This window comes from Zerene cesonia, chromosome 26 (assembly GCF_012273895.1).
Source record: "Zerene cesonia ecotype Mississippi chromosome 26, Zerene_cesonia_1.1, whole genome shotgun sequence".
Classification (NCBI taxonomy): domain Eukaryota; kingdom Metazoa; phylum Arthropoda; class Insecta; order Lepidoptera; family Pieridae; genus Zerene; species Zerene cesonia.
Genome location: NC_052127.1, coordinates 2,798,755 through 2,804,555, shown reverse-complemented (window position 1 = coordinate 2,804,555; position 5,801 = coordinate 2,798,755).

Below are 5,801 nucleotides of genomic sequence, written 5' to 3'. Positions count from 1 at the left end.
ATTTGATAAACACAGCTTATGATCACTTCATAAACAGCCATCAAGCGTCATTACAAACGTACATTACAAAGGGCCCATAAGCGCACATGATTACGGAGATGCCTGAAATTTTCGAACGCAACCAAATTGCCTGGCTGTATGCAAAGAATGCAAAATTTAAAAAAGTATTTGGAGCGAAAGAGTCGTGATAGTTATTTCAAAAAAGGAACGTCCAGCAATTACTGGCACGCGAGCGGGCAGTCGCGCGCCGACTTCGGCCCTGTTCACAACGGTGTGAATTATTTTATTGCTTCAGTTTTTTATCATTTTGTAAGCACGCATAAAGGTTTCTGTGTTAATTGCTAAACCATTGCATTAAGGGCCTATTACACAAACATTACACAACCTAAATGAAATTACTCTCAACGTGCATTAGGGAATCTTTGAATTGTACAACAAGTCAATTTGTATTATATTATGTTTTATTTATTTATTTATTTATTTATTTAACTCTTTAACAAGATTGTACATAGAAGGGAACTTAAAGATAATAATAATTTTGTCTGCTAAGGAAAAGAAAAACATGTAATCATATTTAGAAAGTAAGGTATAAATTTAATTTGTAGTTTTATAGCATTGAAATGCTTTATAAATGAGAAATTTTGAAAGAATAGAAAAAATTTACTATCTTTGGCAAAAACGCGGGTTCGCACCCCGCCTCGTGATCAAATTTTTTCTATTCTTTCAAAATTTCTCAAGTAAGGTATAGTTATTGTTTCGAATAGCGCTTCTTGTAATATCTAAAATAAGCAAAATATTAGAACAACACAAATATGAACGTTCATTTAAAAGTGTAGTTATAAGTTATTATTTAGCTAATTAATTGTTGTCCTCAACCTTAAATAAGGCCTGGGTGATTGGCTTTTTTGGTAAAATCATTATTTCCAATGCTTACTTTCTTAAACAAATATGTATAATATGTATTAATATGTATTTATTATACAAATACGTATAAATAGAGATATACAAGGACCCATTCAGCACATAGCCTTACAGAAGACGTCGTGATGGCCCCAAGCCCCTCGCCTATCGATCTACCTGGAGTTAGCCTTCCTGAAACCGAACCATTAATCTCAATGCTCTTTACGCGATGTAATCTTCTTCTCTGCTCTGCTGCACAGCTTTACGTATGTACACTTTAATATAACACTGATTCTCGCTGTGCCCCACCATTTCACATACGGCGAACACGATTTTGTATCACTCATAGTCCTCAATAGCCACCTACTACTACTTCTCTACTCTCTTTCTTCTCACCTACTCACTTCAGTAGTTTATTACATCAGAAGTTTTAGTTAGTTAGCAAACAAACTCTTCATATTGTTAGCATTGATTTGAATGCCAGTTATTATAAATACGCTCAAAACTGGACGAAAGAAAAAGTCAGTCATACAAGTAACATTATATTCATAACACATCATTATAGACAAATAATCTCTATATGTGTTACACAACTCACAATGTTACTAATCCTCCTCCGGAACGGCTGGGCCGATTTTTATGAAATTTGTGTGAATATCTGGTAGATCGGAATTTTTTATACCTTATAAATGAGAGCAAGGCAGGATAGTGTTTGACGGGTCAGCTAGTATTATATAAAATGTCCTAAAATAGATGACAAGATCGTAAAAACTTCAACAGATATATTGATTACTTATTTACTCTTTTCAACTTCATATTATGCTCATGTAGCGTTACATTATTATCATCAAAATCAAACTATCCTACTAATATTATAAATGCGAACGTTTGTAAAGATGTATGTATGTTTGTTACTCTTTCACGCAAAAACTACAGTACCAATTGCAATGAAATTTGGTACGTAGACAGCTGGGCAACTGGAATAACATATGGGCAACTTTTTATCCCGATATTTCTACGGGATACGGACTTACGCGGGTGAAACCGCGGGGTGCAGCTAGTATTTTAAAAGAAGTTTGACATGAACAACCATCACATGCAATCCCTAAGGAAAGCCAAGCCCTTAAGAAATACAATTGCTTTAGTGAATTCGTGTTACATACGTTCATTTACGTTCCAATACTTTCATAGATAAGAAAGGTCGATCTCAATTATTATTATATTTCTTTACTAGGTGTGACGCGCAGACGAAGCTGTGGGTAAAAGCTAGTATACCATAACTTATGGGCAACTCTGGTACATAAGCTACAACATTGCCAAGTAACATCCAAATCTGTTCTATGATTTTAGCGTGAAAAATTAACAAACATCCATACATTCTTACAAAGTTTTGCGTTTATCATATCTATTAATAAGATAAGGGAGATATAAATAAAATAAGTATAATCATCGTAGTATCAAATTTCAGTCATATTTCATTATTTATTTTGTGGTAAATAGGAAACATTTACTTGGCCTCCAAAAGGAAAACAATAGGTTGTACAATTATAGTTATATATTGTTATACAATTATAGTTATTTAATAAGATTTGATCAAAATTTTATATGCAAATCGATTCCTATATGAATAAATAGATCACCTGCACATAAACTATGTAAAAAGAACTGAACCGTCTTAAAATGATGAGAACAAGACTACATATTAATGGAACCACGTGGGAGGCATCAGGTTTTAATAAAAAATAATGATTAAAAATTGGTTCACCCAGTCGACAGCTCTGAAGTAACAATGCCAAAAAAGCATGGTTTAATTTATAACCTCCTTCACTGAGAGTCATTTGAAAATAGTTTCATATCAGTTCAAGAAGTTACTATACAAAAAAAAAGTAAACCCATGTGTCTATGAAATTTAATAAAACGACTATTTATATATTTGCAAATAGTTACATAAAAAATAATTTAAAATCTCGCCTTAAAATTACTTTGAACGATTCTTTACTCTCGCATTCAACACAGTCATAAAACGAAACTTTCCTTGCCAAAGTACTCATTGTTACCCAGATATTATAGGGGACCGATCTTATGCCAATGCCTACTTGAAAACCAAATACCTCGGGGCGAAACGCACCCCACTCAAAGGCAGAACAAAAAAACCTAGGACGATTGATCAACGCGAATATGTTCCAATTAAAATTCTCCATTCAAATTTGACAGGTCGGAAAAATGAGCGCGCTCCGTCACAGCGGGAGCATAGACAATGTATTGTTTTTCACATGTTTTCATGATAAGGGGGTTTTATTTTATTTTTTTTTAATGAGTGCAAAAATATTTTTTATAATTTTCACTTTAGCTTGAGAATAATTATGTAATTACTAATAATCCAATCTGTTATGGAATATTTGAAAGTTATAAATAATGTGATATATTTTACTTTGTAGTACGTACTTAACTTACAGAAAGACATTATTAAATAAAAAATTATATGAAACCTTTTTAAATCGCATCCCAAACTGGCATCCCAGATCATGAATAAAAACATCGCAAGATTTCAAATTCGGAATCCCCCTCGCAAATTCGATAGGTTCGTATTCGGTTATCGCCTGAAGATATTTACCTTTGGAACGATGCACTACTCATATAAAACCGGGATTACTCCGATCTTTCATTAGGTAATGGAGGGTGGATTAAGTTTGTTTTTCTATATACAGGATTAGGAGCATATAATGTAACCCCCTTTTGTAATTTCACGTGCTTTTGTTCAAACTTCTGATGCATGAGTAAATTAAACCTAATTTTAGACCAATAGTTGTTAACAGTTATGTGGCATTGTTTACTTGTAATTATAAATGAAGTTGTTTTGGTGATATTGAAATAAATTGATGGTATATTCATTCCATCTGTAATGAAAACGAATTACTCAACAATAGCTGAGGCAAGTAAAATTAGCCAAACAGAATTAATCATTTTAGTTTCTCTTGCTCATTCATTGCTTCATTTGCTCTTGTTGACTTAACTGTCTTTTCCGATTATGGCAATATTGCGATACAAATAACATTCCGACTTCCGTTTTATATAAAGAACACTTCTACAGCGTTAACTGGTTCCTATTGACACCACAGATAATAATATATATCGTACAACATTCGCGCAGCGGGGCGCGGTGTCCAACAGCGACGCGCGCTGCCGACGCTACCGCGCGTTCTTATTTTGAATTTTGACATTTGATGTCGTTAATATGGTAATACTGTTGATTACTTTTAATAATTTTATTAAATCGTATTATTATTTCAAGTGCTTTCAATGTTCTTTAACACAGGTATGCAGATGCTAAAATGGGATAAGGCGGTAGTACTAATCAGTCAAGTCTCTCTTAATCTAAATACACGAATTGAAACGTAGAAACACTAAAGAATATTGTGAACAGATAAAATACAGATAAAACATAGATGTGGTCATAAGTGTTTCTAGATTTTTATCTTACTATACATATCTCCGCATTCGTGAGTGACCTAGTTCAAGTGCCTAACTTCTACAAGCACCAATGTTAGTATACAAGTTGATAATTCATGATATTCGGCAGTCGAGCAGATTTAGTAAACATCGTTTTGAGATCCTTCATGCGGGATGTGATTGCCGACGGCGCTGCTCCGCCATCTGTCAACTTTGCTAGTGTTGTATGAGTGTCAATATCGATGAGATTTGTGTTTATATTCTTTTGGAGGTTTACTTGAGCGTGCAAGTCAGCGGTTTTTTAATTTATATAAAACTTGACGAAAATGTGAAAATAATTTAAAATATGCGTATTATGACTGATTATAAATAAAGAGTATTTAACGCGATTTATTCATTAGTAACCCGAAGTTTCGAATACTTCACAGGGGGAGACTCCCCGTGACCACGCTCGCTCGCTAAATGTATAATACTCGCGTAAAATCAAACACAAGAAAATACTACGACTACTTGCTTTAAATTTTACTATTTTCTAAAAGGTTTATTAAATTATTATGATATGCATCGTTCAGACAGAAAAGAATAATTAAAATATATACAAAAAGATTAATGTTGATACATTTCCGACTTTAAATTTTACATTTGACATTTGCTTTAAATTTTACTATTTTCTAAAAGGTTTATTAAATTATTATGGTATGCATCGTTCAGACAGAAAAGAATTAAAATATATACAAAAAGATTAATGTTGATACATTTCCGACATTATTTATGATGGTCATATTATAGAATCTTTCCAAATAAACTTATAAAACAAATCATATAGATTGCTTTTGTTCTAACGCCATTAAATTTAAATAAATATATTTGCTTGATAAAACTCTATAAGATTATCGATACCTATATTCACATCACTAAGTTTCACTTTCCGATCGCAATACATTATTCATAGAATAGTTTTTTACTCATTACGTCTGGTTCACCACCTCGGCGACAGATGGCGTTGTTTATTCCTAATTAGTTGTCAAATGACGCGGAAAATGGCGGGCGGGGCTTGGGCTTAAAGTGGTTTTATCGTGTGTAAGAAATACATAAGTATTGTACTTTTGCAATAATTTGCTTAATAATTGATTTTTATTGAACTAAATGTAAATTCTATTTAATATATGTAAATAGACAGTGTCTGGAGTATATAAAACTGTAGAGTCAGTCTGCTAGTATTATCTCAATTTAAGTTACTCTTAAATTAATCAAAGCTGACCACTTATAAGTAACGTTAATTAAATCACCAAGAATATTGACAGTATTTTCCTACATTACGTTCATAAGTATGCATTTTTGTGCTCTTTAACATCGCTTTCTTTCTCTCTTTAACATCGCTTTCTCTCTTCCTTCAAGACTCTCCCATGGTCTACAAGAATGCGACCATTACCTGTGTGACAGAGATTGTA